At 41.6% G+C, this 16,266-nt stretch overlaps 1 protein-coding gene across 3 annotated transcripts in view; it reads left to right on the top strand.

The window, feature by feature from the left end:
- The window catches only part of Kiaa1217 (KIAA1217 ortholog), a 789,856-nt gene that overhangs the window by 397,147 nt on the left and 376,443 nt on the right, over positions 1 to 16,266 (top strand). The window lies entirely within an intron of this gene.

Raw genomic sequence — 16,266 nt, 5'->3', positions numbered from 1 at the left:
AACGATCATATTAGAATATTCCTCTTGACTATCCTGCATTCTTTCTGCATTTGGGGCCGTGGTGCCGGCCATTCAGTGTAGCCACTAAGTCTATACACTATCCCTTCTCTTCCTGTATTATTTCAGATCACAGATAGTCTTTCATAAAATGTGCAACATAGAGCAGGTACCAGCCAGGGATAGGGTGGAGGCAGGAGAACTGAGACGTGGGTGAAGTTTTGTTCCACATATAGGAAGTGGGTTTCAGTCATCTCAGCCCCGCACCCGTATTTATGGAAAGTATGGCTTCACCCCATGCCATGTGTTTCTCTGCTGCATTTTCTGCAGGGTTCTGAGGATAATTAGCCCTTGTTGGCTAAAAGCACCATAATTCTTGGAAGAAAACAGCACATTAGTGAGCAAATGTGTTTAGTTGTTTGTGTTGGGCCGGGTTTTCATTATGAGCAAACAAGATGTCTAGAGGATGGAAAGAAATTGCTCAAACTAATGAAGGGGGACAGAATTTCACGTTTTCTGTCATAGGATGTATTAAGGAAATTTTACTATACTAACACTTATATAAATTGTATTGCCATATGACAAATAATGATGAGCAAGCATTCAAGAAAAAAGCAGCCAACAAGCACGTGAATAAGGAAATAGTTCACGGACTTGCAGCTGGCATTCACTGGGCATTAATGACAGAGGTGGCAGCCTTCTCATGATCTGTATTTGCCACTTGGATTTCCTGTTGCCAGTTCAAAGATGACTTACTGGCTACCCATAGATCATTACTTTCCAATTGGCCCATTACTACATTGGAGGACAAATTTACTATGTCAGGGTGAAGTACAAATTTGGCAGATGACCTCCAAGGAGAGAGAAGGGATAACTACAAAAATCCTAACCTTTCTCAACTTTAGATCCATCGGCATCCAGAAGCAGGATGCTTTCCCTTATAGCTTTACTTTGGGTAGGATAAAGATGAAACCAGTACGGTAAAGTGATTTACAAATCAGGAACCGGCTGCAGAGCTAAAACAACCACAAGAATTATTTTTACTTTTTATATTTTATAAATATTACTGTTTTTGCAGTGAATTTAAAAAATGAAGATGTGTCCGATAATCATACCAATCTCATTCATTCTTTATCTTTTGATTAAAAAATATTTTAATGTATCTAATATTATATCATAGTTATCTACAAACCAACCACCCAGTTTAAATACATTTATTTTTCCATCTCTAGTTTATATCACTTATAAATTAAAATGAAGCTCATTACAAATTCAGCTAAAGCACTGCCCTTTTCTCTTTGCCCTCTCCTAATGCATTATTGCCCTGATATAGCTGTGTGTGTGTTAGATGTAGACAAGGGAGATCCATTTGTGGTTTATAGTCTTGTTTCATACTAACATTTTAAAATACAAAAAAAAATCATTCATGTTCTCCTGTAACTTTTTCAAACTGTGTCAGGCATGATCCATGCTGGTGCATAGGTGTCTAGTTGTTTATTATAACAGCAGGATAATATCATGTTGTGTAAATAACTCAAGGTTGATTTATTCGTTTTCTTCCTGAAAGGATTTTGGACAAACTCTGTTTGGTTACAAAGTTCTTCTGTGAAGATCTGTATGTGTATCTTTTTATGCAAGTGCTAAAATTTCTTTGTTGTTGTGTTCTGTTTTGGGACGGGGTCTCGTATAGCCTAGGTTCTCCTCAGACTTGCTATGTAGGGCAGGTTGACTTTGAGTACCTGATAGCCTGCTGCTGCCTCCTCAGTACTGGGACGGCAGGTGTTTACTTCCATGCTTGGTTTATATAGTGTTGATGATTCAGATACAGCACTTCATATATGATGGACAGACAGATGTGTCAACTGGGCTACATCTTCATGTTCCAAAGTCTCTTGAGAGAATCACTTGAGTTCTTCTTGAGATGGAATGATCGACTTACAAAGAATATGTATCTTTAGCTTCCTAGGGACACTGTCCTGTGGTCTGTAATGGTGGATCAGCTATGAACCAGGTTGAGCAGTAACTCCAAAATCTAATAGCAGATAAGAATCAACCAAGAAAGACACATATAAAGATCACTAGTGCTCACGTTTGGCCCTATGCCGATTGATTATCTTCAGGGATGGAGCCTGAGAATAGTGTTTAGGTTTCTTAGGTGGTCCTAATGTATAGTTGGTTTACCATTTCTCCTCCCAACTTCTGAGTGTTATCAGATACTCCGTTTTGCTAATCGCATAGATGTAAGGGCTTTCTGATCACTAGTAAGCCAATGCTCTTAAAATGCTATTAAACATCTCAAGTCTTCCGTTAAGTTATATATCAGAGGTGACAAAAGGCCACAAAAGGTGATTAGAAGATGAGAAATTCAAACATGTGGGAGGTAAAGCAGAAGGATTAGAGTTCAGTGCCAGCTTTGGACTAGATGAAGCCATGTTTTAAAAATTATAATATATATATATATAATTGTAGTACTGTTTGACTTATATTAAATTGTGTCAGTGTTGTTTGTAGATGTTCTTTTTAATATTCTAGAATGAGATTACTTCTGAAGGTGCCAGCATATGATTTGCAAAAGTCTACCCCTAATAAATGACATCATTTTAGTTTATTAGTGCTGTTTTTTGTCACATGGAACTTTAAATGTTTGAAAGAAGTCAATCAATATTCCCTTCCTTTTATGGTATGTGAGGATTCAGGAAATATTAATATGTATGTGCCGTGTGTAATTTAATAAATTACCATTCTATGTTTTCTTTCAAAAGTTATACAATTACTTTTTAATCAATAAGATATTTAATCGATCCTGCAATCCACATTTCTGCATTGTGTGATGTGTTTATACTTTTTCATACGGTCTGTTACCCCACTACAGTTCAGTCACTGGTCTGCCCCATTTCCAAAGATGCTCACTCCTTATTGATTTGTAATGCGTGAAGATTATTTAATATTTTACATCAATAATCTTGATGTCTAGATAATGTGAGTTCTGTTCATTCTTTTGTAATACTTATATTTTTCTATTTTTCTCATTTTATGACTAGACCCTCTGAACCAACATTAGATAGCAGTATTGTCTTATTCCAGGTTTTATATAATGTACCCCTGACTTTTCACAGCCAGGATTGGTATTTCCATGGGGTTTATTCTTACCTTGTTAGGAGAGCTTCCTTAAATTACCTGATCATTAAAATGTTTTATCAAGAAGCTATTTTGAATTTTGTCATATCCCTTCTTCTAATTTATTGAGATAGACTGTCTCTTGGTGGATTCTTTGGTGAGATATACTGATAAAATTTCAGAAGCTAAACCATTCTACTCTGCAATAGCTCTAACTTAATTATAGTTTTTAAAAAATGCTCATTCTAAATTTGGCTTCCTGGCATCTTCCTTAGACTTTTTATATTCATAAATGAAACTGGCATATAATTTTTCTTGCTCATTTTGCATCATTTCTCTTACCTCATGAAAATGATTTGGAAAATATAATCGGTTCATTCTGCTCTGTGGATTTTTTTTTTTTTTTTACAGTTAGAATTACCTTAACTTTGAAAGCTGAATTAACATGCCTGAAAGCTCCAGCTCTGGTCAATCTGTGGGTCTGAATGGATTTTAGCCAAGGGTCCCATTTTTCTGTTGGCCAATCCAAGTTTTCTATTTCTTCTTGAATAATTGCACATTTTCTTTGCAGTGAATTGACCATTTTGCCTGGACACAAAGTTTTCTTGATATTCACCTTTTAAAAACCTTTCTCCTCTATACTTGTCACCTTTCCTCATACCACCATAGCTGTCACTGCCCTTTTCTCCTTTGAAGTCAGTCTTACAAGAACCTTCTTGGTTTTTATTACTTTTGGGAGGACTTAGTTTTCTCTAGGCCCATCAATGGGTGGCAAATGCCCACAAGACGTGAGCAGATTTTCAACTGAGTGAGTTGTTCTCGACCAGCGGGCGTTTTCTCATATGCTGTAAGATACCCCACTTGCTTTTAAGTGCCTCCGAGGGCTGTAGAATGGCCTGTTGCTTCGCTGAGTCCTCACCTCTGTCTCTCTTGCTTTTCAGAGCACACTATCTGTGCTCTTCATCCCCGTCACCGCCATGTAGCTCTTGGAGGAGTTGCTTTTTCTAACTCCAGGGTTATATCACTAAGCAACTCTAGGGCATATAAAATATTTCCACTTCAAAATTTGATCATTGCTCAGAAATTCACGTTAAACACTAACTTTTGTTTGCTTTATATATTCTGTGTCCTCTCTCTCCGTGTGTGTGTGTGTGTGTGTGTGTGTGTGTGTGTGTGTACACGCATGTGTGTGAACTGCCCTCCCATAACCTGACTGTTAACCCAGAGCATCACTGTGTATCGAGGCTCACCTCAAAGCTTGGGATCTTCCTGCCTGTGTCCCCCAAGTGCTGGGGTTAGGTGCCACCCGGCCCAACTCTTAGATACATTTATCCACTTTCCTCACCGCACTGCTTTCCAGTTATTTCCGCCGTGCATTCTGTTAATTATTCTTTGACCCTGTCTTAACAGCTGTGTCCGCTATCCATCAACGTCTCCACTCAGTTGCTCCTTCTATCTCCAGTCCTCCCACACATCATTTTAACACTGTATTTCTCTTTTTTGCCTTAGTCTTCTTAAATGTAGGCTAAGTCATCTTTTAGGATCCAAGTGCTATATACTATTTCCGGCTGATTGTGTTCTCTGGGTGATTAATGATGTGGGATTCTAAACTCATCTTCAGCAGGACTGTGTGTAAAACTAGCTAGGGTGTACAGCCAGCTCCTCAGAGATAGTTTCCTTCCTTTTTTAAAAAAAAAATTTACATCATGATGAATCCTTGGGTTATTTTTTAACTTGTGTTTCCTGGACCACACACAGTCTGTTCAATAACTCTGAGTACACTCTTTCTCTTCTCTAGGCAGCTTCACAGAGACCTGAATGCTGTTAGCATGTCCATTTACTGGGATTCTTTATTAGAAGGGTGTGTGTGTGTGTGTGTGTGTGTGTGTGTGTGTGTGTGTGTGTGTGCGTGCGTGTGTGTGTGTGTGTGCATTTGCGTGTGCACGCATGTGGAAGGCAGAGAACAACCTCAGATGATGTGCCTCAGGAGGCCATCCTCCCTGTTTTCTGAGTCAGTGTCTTTCACTGGGTCTCACTAATTCAACTAGCCTGGCTCCAACAGATCCAGAAGTTTGCTTGTGTCCACCTCCCCAGTGTCTGGATTAGAAGTGTGCTTCCATTCCTAACTCTTTACATGATTCACTCCTGTTCTTGTGCGTCAGTAGCAGGACTTTGCCAACTAAGCCTTGTCCCCAACCTGAATCTTTTCCCTTTTTTTGTTTTCATTTTTTATTTTTCTTTCATAGACAGGATCTCACCCTGTAGTCCTAGCCTCAAACACACAGCAATCCTCCTGCCTCAACCTGCCAATGACTGGGGTACAGGCATGAGTTGCCACACTCAACCTGTGTGACTCTCAGACTGAAGCTTCCGTATCACCAGACTGAAGCACCTAACTGCAAATCAGTGCTGTTGGTTTTTTTTTAATTGGAGTAGATTTATCTTTATTTTATTTTTATATTTGTGTTTGTATTATGCCATGTGTGTGCAGAGACCCACAGAGGCCAGAGGAGGGTGTCAGAGTCCCTGGAGCTGGAGTTACAGACAGTTGTGCACTGCCCCTTGCTGGTGCTGGAAAGCCAACTCTAGGCCTCCTGAAGAACAGCAGGAGTTCCTAACTGCCGAGCCATCTCTCTAGCCCCACTGATCCTTTTTGATCTCTGTGTCTCACACCTCGTCTCTCTCCTGCTCGGAAATGCAAGCTTAGCAATGGGTTTGAAAGAACAACGTCTTTTTTATCTTTTATTTCTAAGTGTTTATAGTGGGAAAAATTTCAGGCTTTCCTGGGGGGAAAAACGTAGAACAAGAACTTGAGCTTTGACATTTTTGACATGAATGCTTTTGAAGAATCTAAGAATTTCACAAATCAGATTTTCTGTGCACTTTTCTGGCTAGCTTCTGTAGAAATGCAGACTTTCCATAGACCAGCTTGAAAATTGCCAAGCTAATAGAACCCTGAAGTGCTGCTATATAAGATCCGAGGAGGTGCATTCCTTTGAACCTCTCCAATAAACCCGACCCAGTCTGCTGCACCAGGAATTGTGGGGTGGGACTTAGGGAGGGGCTGTGCCCTCCTTCGAGAAAGGTTTCATGGAGTGGACAGGAGAGACACAGATGATATTTTCTGAAACAAGGCAACTGGCATTGGTGTTTCCTTAGCAGACTAGGACCTAGACTTAAAGGGACTGTCAAGCTGGCTTCGGGTAGAGCTCAGCGGTAGGGCACTTGGCTAGTCTGCATGTGTCCCTGAGTTCAGTTCTCAGCACTACCCCAAAACTGAAGGGCTTTAACAAAAGCTCTACATTTCTTTCTAGCCCTAGAATTTTATGATTTTCTACTACCTTGAAACATTTTACTAACGAATCTTACAGACTGTGTATGGTTTAAGGCAAGTCTTGAGCAACAAGGCTGTGTCTGTCATTAATACATTCCATCCTTCCCATTCCTCGTAGCTCCCAAGAAAGCCAGGTGGCTGTACCCAACCTTTGGTTGTTGTTGATATTTCTCTAATCTGGCATTCTGCATATAATTTTTGTGACATCTCAAAAATTATTAGTCACCAATTATGTTGAATTTTCTATTCATTCATTTGTTTTAAAGATAGGATCTCATGTATCCCAGGCTGCCTCAAACTACCTATGTAATTGAAGATGACCTCAAACCTCTGAAACTCCTGCTTTCCCTCCCTAGTGCTAGGGTTATAGGTGTACACCATCATGTTCTGTCTTAGTTGGTACCAGGGATTAAACCCAGAGTTTTGCGCATCTAGACAAGTTATCTATCAACAGAGCTACATCCCCAGCTTATTTCACTTTTAACCAGTAAAATACAACTTGTGTGTCATAGGTAAACAAAATAGTATTTGCAGGGCTAGAGGGGGACCTGAGTTCGATTCCCAACACTTACATAGCAGCTCACAACTGCCTGTAACTATAGTTCTAGGGGATCTGACACCTTCTTCTGGTCTCCACAGGTATCAGGCATGCACGTGGAGCACAGACATATATGCAGGCAAAACATGCGTACACATAAATAGTCAAATAATTTTTAATTAAAATAATTGTTGGGTTTAAAAGTTACTGAAAACTGTCTAAACATGATATGTTTTGCAATGTACACCATGACAAATTTTATTACCTCCAATGGACATGCAAGATTTTAAGACACTTTCTCCTAAAAATCTCTTTGGGAGCAACAAGTTAGTAATAAGTCAGTTGTGAGACACAACTGAAATCAAAACACAAGGTCCATATAAAAATAGCAAATATTCTTTCCGCATACTGTATCCAAAGGTATTTCCAAAGTCCCAGCCTGTTATTTTAGATTAAATATCTAAAACAAATCATTACAAAAACAAACCCATTCCTCTGCTGAATTTCTCAGTGTGTGTGTTGGAATTGAGGTGGAGCCAGTTGTCAGCGGCATGAAGAGAGACCAGACGCTGATCTTGTGATTTTCTTAATTAAGAATTACCGTTTCCAGCCCTTGTCAGTGGTTTACAATGGCAATAATCCCTCACCAAACAGTTGTTACTCTAGATCCTAAGTGGTTTGCCAGAATGTTAACCTCAACTCGACCCCTCATCGTTGCAAGGAGGGGTCTACATAGGTCAGTAACCATTTCTAGAAAATTATCGAGTCTGGGCTGCATCCTGGATTGTGTCACTTGCTATAAAAATAATTATAATGTTTGTCATTTAAAATACTCAGGATCAGCGAGGATAATGAAAAAGTTTAAATCCTTATCCTCTGGAATGAAAAGGAGGGGCTTCCAAAGAGTGCTGACTTCAGGCTTTTCAGGCTGCCTTTGTTCCTTCTGTCTGGATGTTCACAGTCCACTGATGTGTGGTTTGGCATGTCCTGGAGACTCATTCATCCATGTGATACTCGAAAGTGGCTTCAGGCCCCTACATGTGCTGCAGCAAAGCCCTTAGTTCTCTAACAAAGTTTTTAATTGGTGACTTTGGCTAATGAGCATGAAGTCCTGGGAGAAACAGGGCATGAACTTCCACTGCCCATTCTGATGAGCAGCAAGCACAGGGTTTAAGGGTTCATCTTTGGACCAAAAGTCAGGGCCAGAGACTCAAGGTGAACAGTAAGAGTTTCATTTTTCACCTTCATTAACTATGCTAATAATTCCTAGCGGCTTTATCCTCCCTTGTTAGTGATGATACCTATGCCATCATTTCCAAGACCCCCCACTGACCTTGACTACTAAAGGGCAACTGTTTCTCAAGGATCCCAGTTAACCCTACTTTAACTAAAGTACAGTTTCTTTCTTCAAGCAAAGAAATCATTCTCTCTTTTTGAGGGGTAGCTATCCTGGTGTTCGCTGGGTCATGGGGGATGAAGTAAGTGCTGGAGGTGGGCCATACTGAGCTGGTGAGAAACACACAGTTCCTTCCACGCCCAGAAAATGCTGAGGTGCACAGTTCTGCAGAGAGTTTGTTGTTTGGGGTTTAATTTATGTTTTCAATTAGAGGCCTTGCTGCAGTGTGGCAGAGGAGTAAGTGGGGATAAAAAAGGAGATACAGGACAAAGAGCTGGCAGTCTTTGCCTCTTGTATGCTTTATTTAGCCAGGGATGTTAGATAAATAATGTTATTGAAATCGGCACCTTACTGGGATTCGGGGGACGAGCCCAAGATCTCAGCATTAATATTTTAAAGGGCATGCGTTGATGCCCTACAGTCATTGGTGCTTTATAGATTTCATGATTCTGAGTGGTGTGTGAATATATCTTTAGTAAAAATAATTTAAATGTCTTTAACATATATGATCAGTTTTTCATTCTGAAACTGAGTCCACGGGGCTTTCCTCCACTTGCGTTGTTAGTCTTGATTTTAATTGTCCCCCCATGTACTGTTGACTCTGCCATCCAGTCCTGTGTGCATCTGCATCCTGCCATTTTGTTGCTCTTTTCTCTCTCCCTGTCTTAACAGCTTCCTTTATCCATTTCTGGAAAGTTAATTTGGACTGCTCTCATCCCATCCCAGATAGGCCATGCAACTCAGTGTCCCATGAGCTTTAATCTTTCTCCTTGTGTAGCCTTTCATTGGCTCATTCTTATTCTGATGAACTGTCACAATCTTGGGCATCATGCATCTCTTGGAATCGTGTGTGTCTCTGCCCACCTGTCCTGTCTTATCTTCCCTGTGCCTCCCACTCCCCCCTCCTCTTTCTTAAGAGCAGTGGTCTTCAGACTCTGCAGAGCATTAGGAGCTTGGTAATCATTCTTTCCCGCCATCTCTTTCTGCCCACATCGCTCCCTTCCTCTGTATATAAGTTATAAGTCAACCTTTTCATAAAAACTAACTGAATGAAGCTATTGGGAGTTTTTTAGCTTCAAAAATATGACAAACTCTCATTTCCTAAATAAGAGCATGTAACTGCCAAATACTGGAAAGACAATGTTTCATTTTTTTCCTGAAACCAAATTAGAGTCTATTTTGGGTCAGTGTTGAGGTTTTGTGCCCTATACATCTTATGTAGATCCATAAATCTTTAATTTGCATAGCAGTTAATGGAAGTGATGGCACCCAATCTCCCTACGTAAAACAGTTCCAGAAAATGGTCTGGCGCATAGAGTTGGTAGAATACTCCGGAGTCCCTAACAACAGAAAACTATGAAGACATTAGTACCTGAGCAACCAGCCAATCACAGATAAGTTATCCAGCTGTTTATGCAAATGAGAACAGCATCTTTTAGAATCGCCTTCTCTTGTACCTGGGGGGCTAGCACACAGTAAGTTCTCCATAGTATCAGACTTCACATAGCTGGAAAATGTTTTCAATTGCACATGATTGATCACCATCATCAACTTCTGCAGCTGTGTAAAATCTCCAGCAGTTTTGTGGTTACCTCAAAATTCCAAAAGATACCATAAATCAATACAACAATTGATAGACATGACTCCTTAAACCCTGCCTTTTAATCTAGGGATAAAGCCTCCATCTTCCCTTGGCTAAAAGATAAAAGTCAAAGATGGCCAAGAATGATGTGACTGCCATAATAGTTCATGGAGGAACAGAATATATATGTTCAGTTACAGCATGAATGATGCAGTTTAAATATAAAGGAAATGCCATTTTTCTTATACATAGTTCAGTGTTATTGAATAATGAAACAGATAAAAGGAGGAAATATAAAATTGCTTTCTTATATTTTATTAAAAGTAGGACTAACATCCAAGGTCCAAGATGCACTTGGAGACTGTTTTAAGGTCTGTGGACCTAGGATTTTCTATTCTCCAGTAACAGTTTGTCTGTTTTTTATTACCTCATCAGGTCTTTTTTTAAAAAAGATATTTTTATCTTTAGAACACTGAAAGAAAGATGTGCAAATTCCATCTCCTTCACCAGAGACATTTACCAATCACATGTTATTTAAAGGGCAAATGGAACTCTCATGGTGAGAACCTGGAAAGAATGCCGGAGCAAGTATAGTATAGAGAACACATTTTCACAGGAAAGAAGTCCAAGGCTTCTAATTGAATTTGCATGGTTGAATGAACTTGTCTTGCTCCTTCTGCAGAAATACAGCCTACCACATCCTGAACTACAGTCCTACGGAAAAGCAGCCAAGTCCCCGCATTGGCATTCCACAACTGTGCCCACTCCCCATCTTCATGCCAATGATATTTTTTAATTAAAATGAATTTTGAGCTTATGGAGCTAAGGGAAAAAAAACTTCTGTGCGTGGGTTTTTTTTTTTTTTTTGCTAAAATAAAATCGCTTAACCTAAGGGATGCGCCTGAGCTTTTCAGCGAGCCTGTGAACTGCCGCAGGAAAGAGTAGACCATATTTCTTGCCTTGAGAACATAGACCACAGGTGCTTTCCATAGGAGTTGAAAAAAGGATCATGAGAAATTTGTTTGGTTTGCTTTCAGAAGTGCCTGATTAGACCCCAGCCCTCTGTATTTCCAGACACCACTGTAATGACAATATCTATGTCACAGTGGCTTCTCACAATAAAGATATGAGTATGACTGTCAGCACAGTCTAGTGTGTGAGAATGAGCATTCATCCAATTACAGTGTGATTTCTTAGGACCACCTCCCCTCTGCATCTGCAGTGGCGGAAAGCCATGGAGGACACCCCAGGAGGTCTCTCGGAGCCACACTTGGAACTGGTGTACTCACTTCTTCCCTCATGCTGTGGACTGGAACTCGAGTAATGGTCCCACCTAACTCCAAGAGATGCTGGGAAATGAAATCTAGTTTCCTGTAAAACAGAAAGGAAACAGGATATGATGAATAGAGAGAGGTCCATCACATAGCCTAGGCCCTAGACTCTAGGATATGACAAACATAGAGAGGTCCGTAACATTGTCCATAGTTTTGAATGGAGGATAATAAAGAGTGTGAGACAATAGCTCCATGCTTGGTCCATTACGGGAAGCTCTAACTCTGTATTGCCTATTGGGAAGCATGTCTAGTTCTGGATGCTATAGGGAATATGAGATGAGCCTACCACCTTCTGCAGCCTCAGGCAGTATACAGTCTACAAAGGGAGCACGCCCTTTCGTAACTGCTCTGTGGCTGGGTAACAAGGAATTTTAACAGTTCTAACAGATAGGAAATTCCAAAATGAGGTAATGCAGATCAAGGTGCCAGTTTCAAAGAAAAATAAAGAATGGGTTCTATCAACTTAAAAACTTTCTCAGCCACAAAGAAAGCATAAAAGACCCCCACGGGAGCACTGAGAGAGCTTTGTGCGAATCTCTACCTCTTTACTGTCGTGTTCTCCGTTGTCACCCCTGTGGAGGGGAGCTGGGAAGCCTGCCTACCAACCCCCTTAAAAGCTAGCGTGATGGAGGCCAGCGGTCCTAAGAACTGAACACAAAGCCCGGTTTTGGATGATGTGGACTGATGTTTAAGTGTGAGAAGTGTAGAAATGACACTCCGTGACCAGCCATTTGTCTAGACAGCCACAGTGAAGGGACATTGCTGCTGATATGAACTCAACCTGGCCCTCAACAGCTTGTTCCCCAAAAGATGAAGGTGCATCTAACCTAGCTGCCCAGAGGCTTAACGACACCCCAGCAGAGAAAGGCTGGCAGTGGCCCTGGGTTACTGAGAGATGAGAGAAGAGCAGCCAGCTGTGCCACTGGAGTCCCCAAGTGAAGAGAGCAAAACGTCCAAAGGATTCACAGAAAGGGCCCCAGAGAGAGGGAGCTCGCTGTAAATTTCTGTTCTGTTAGCCTCAAAAGATTCCTGGGCCTTCCACTCTTTCTTCCTGACAACCTGGGAGTGGAGGTTGGTCAGAGGCCTCAATCAATGAATGAAAGATAGAAGCCAAGCAGGGTGTCCACACCGAAGGCATCCGCTCACCTGCTGACGACAGTGGGGACATGTTAGCTTTGAGTGATGAAGATTGGGTCAAGCTACTAATTTCTGGATTGAGATTCTTTTGTAGCTTAGTGTGAATACGGAACTTTTCTTAGGAAGGAACTATAAGAAAAATCATGGCTTTGCCTGAATTTCCATTCGGAGCAAAAGCAGGGCTGAATCTTCAGAGGGACAGTGAGGGACGGTGACAGCTACTTTTTAAACACCTTTTGCCATTATAGTCTAACGTTACTGATTTGTTCGAGGTGCTGCTTACATCTGAATCTGGCGAAGTTCTCCCAGAAGAAAGTACAAATAAAGTGCTTTAAGAAGTAAAGAAAAATGGAGTGAGAAAGGGCATAAGGAAAGCAGAAGTGCCAACCTGAAGGGTAAAGAGACTTGGATTGCAGAGAGCTGCAGTGGATGGGCTGGGGAGCACAGGTGGCGGATGGAGTGCTGTTCCAGGCATTCCTTACAAAACAAACATCAAGGAGCTAGGAAAACACAGCAGATGCATAAAGAATAGCAATTAGTTCCATCTGGCTGAAGCCACACATAGAGCAATGCTGGAAAAGAAGGTGGGAAAGTGTGGGCTTCCGGCTTGGGCAAGTGACAGAAGGGCCATTTGAAACTTCAGCAGGGTTTCTGCAGCTATGGCTGGGTCAGGGATCGACTGACAACCAGGGCAAGAATAAAACTCTTGGGTTCGGCTGACCTTCATGGTTGGTGGTTAAATGCTTTACAGTACCTGGTGAGGTTTGGGGCATTGCTTTTTATCTAGAGCAGGTTGATACCCAAGGGGGAGGTGAGTGTGACAAAAAGTGAGAGTAAGGAGCAGGAGGCCGCTGATGGCAAACTCAGTGGGGACAATTGCAGGTGGCGTGTTCAGCCTGGAGAATGCTGGGGAGTCAAATGTGTAGAGAGCAAAGACGTTTCCTTTCGGAAACACAGGTACATTATTGTGACCGCTGTGGTGGACGAGAGATGGACACTCTATGTCCACTGACGCTTGAATCGTGATCCCTGTCTCAGGGAAGCATTCTAGAGGGAGAGTGGGGAAGCTGGAGCAGAGGTTGTTAGACGGCCATTAGTAGGAGCCGGGGGAAGGCTTTGGAAGTAAACATCCACCCTGTGTGGTATTTAAGTGTGGTGTCCTGGTAGGATTGAGTCTGGGACGGGACAGGGTTGTTTGCAGGTCACAAGTCAGCTGTATGGAAAGTGCTCAAACAGATAACAAGAAAGAGATGTACAAGCCCAAGACTTCCATGTCCTTCCAGTGCAATCACCAGCTTCAAGGAAAAAAAAAACAGGTTTTTTTTAAGAGGGGACAAACCTAATGCCTCACATAGCCACACAGTCGGAGAGCTGGTGCGGTGGCAGCTTAGACAGCACAAACAGCAACAATCCCAAGAGATGGGAGACAAGCTGCATTCCCAGTTCTGCTGAGACCTTTCCTATGCCTCAGTTTCTCCATCCATCAAGTGGGCTTCAAGTGACACCTCATGTACAAATAAGATGTGATCTGTTAAAAATTCAGCCAGATTCAAAAGTGTGTATGTATATGTGTGTGTGTGTGTGCGTGTGTGCGTGCATGCATGCGTGCATGCATGCCTCTGTGTGTGTGTGTGTGTGTGTGTGTGTGTGTGTGTGTGTGTGTGTGTGTGTACAGTCTTCAAGCAAACAGTACAGAGATATTTTAGCATCCTCATGGGAAAAAAAATGAGGTGGTAACCTTCTCCAACTTCCTACACATGCCGCATAGACAGTCCCTGGCCTAGAATGTCTCAGCCTCCTGATGATGCAAAGCCATGCTCACCCAGCAGAATCTGTCCTGCTGGCTTCCTGTCTGGAGTTTTTGTGCTGAGACTGAAAGGTCACTGCTCCATGGAACTGCAACTCCAGTTCCTCCTCAACCTTTGGTTTTTGAGTTTGGAACTTTCCCTGGGATAGCCTTATGTGACCCAGTCTCAAAGCTAGTTATTCTTAATGGCCGAGAACTGTATCTCCAAATGGGCAAGGAGATCACAGAGGGAAGTCATTTGTAGATGGAGGGGGAAGTCCTTAGACTTCCCACAGGGCAGGGAACCCTGACTGCTCTTTGGACTGGAGAGGAAGGGAGAGGGAGAATGGGAGGAGGGGGAGGGAAATGAGAGGAGGGGAGGGGGTGAAAATTTTTAATAATATTAATAATAAAATAAAAAAGATTTAATTGTTCCATGATGACTTGATAGACTAGAGGACTACAGTGATTTTTCTATTAGATATTTGCAGTTTCTGCTGGGCTTACTAAAACATAGCACAACAGTCTGCGTGTAAATCCAGTAGCCTCTGTATTCATTCTGGACACAATTTTTGGATATGACGCATGTTGGTAACTCTTCCCAGGGGACTGAAGTTGCAAATAAGAAGGAGGCATGGAATATGAGATTCATACATGTGTGTAAGAACACACAGGAGTGTAGAGCACATTACAAGGAAGAATAAAATGTAAGGAAATAGTTTTTTTTTTTCAAATAGCAATATGAGTTTGTGTGGCGTAGCAATAAAGCAAGCATGTCTCTCTGCATGCTTTGGGCATATACCCATATTTTTGTTGTAGTTGCTCAAGTCTCAAAACACAATGAGTAATTCTTGTTTGGAAGATCAGTTCTGAGTCATCAAGACATGGATAAATTCTATCCAGAAGCCTTTATTTTAAAAGAGGCAGGGAGACAAACATTTTAAAGTTCTGTTCAGAACTGTATTGTAAAATGGGGATGAGGGCCTGGGAAGATGGCTCAAGGCTCAGAAACACTTGCTTCTTTTCCAAAGAACCCAAATTTGATTCCTAGCACCCACATAAGGTGGCTTAAGTCACCTGTAGCTCTAGCTCCAAGGATCTGATGACCTCTTCTCACCTCTATGGGCACACATACACAAGGGGCATACATCCAAACACACATACACTACATCTTCTTTAAAATAGGGACATGCCAAGGATGTGAAAATTCATTGTATGAACATTCATTTCCCTATATGCCTTGTGCCTGTCAAAGTATTCTGTTGTTTGACTTTTCAGACTCCAACTCACAAATAACCACACGGAGACTCATTATTAATTATGAAAGCTTGGTCTTAGCTTAGGGTTTTTCCCAACTAGTTTTTAAAATTTAAATTAATCCATATTTTTAAATCTATATTCTTTCATGAAGCTTGTTACCTCATCTCCATACAGCCTATTCTGCTTCCTTTGGGTCTTGCTGGTGATTCTGCCTTTCTTCTTCTTCCCAGAGTTCTCTTTCTGCTTGGAAGTCCCACCTATACTCTCCCACCTAGCTATTGGTCGTTCATCTTTTTATTACACCAACCACCAGCAGCACATCTTCACACAGGGTAGAAATATTCCACAGCTGTACTCTTACTATAGTAACAGTAACACTATATATTACTATAGTAATAGTAACACTGTTCTTCATAGTAAAATATGAAGGGACAGATAGACAAAAATATAAGCAAATGTGTACTGGGAATTTTGTGTGTCAACGTGACACAAACTAGAGTCATCAGAGGAAGGAGCCTCGGAGGAGGAAATGCCTCTTAGAGATCCAGCTGTAAGGCATTTTCTCATTTAGTGATGAATGGGGGACCCGGTCCATCGTGGGAAATGCCACCCCTGGGCTGCTGGTCCTGGGTTCTATAAGAAGGTGGACTGAACAAGTCAGGGGAAGGAAGCCAGTAAACAGCTCCTTTCATAACCTCTGCATCAGCTCCTGCTTCCGAGATCCTGCCCTGTTTTCAGTTGCTGTCCTGACTTCCTTCAGAGATGACCAGCAGTACTGAAGTGTG

Source organism: Myodes glareolus, chromosome 14, assembly GCF_982192425.1.
Source record: "Myodes glareolus chromosome 14, mMyoGla1.1, whole genome shotgun sequence".
NCBI classification, from domain to species: Eukaryota; Metazoa; Chordata; class Mammalia; order Rodentia; family Cricetidae; genus Myodes; species Myodes glareolus.
The sequence above is the reverse complement of the archived record's forward strand: the minus strand, read 5'-3'. Positions and strand labels throughout refer to the sequence as shown.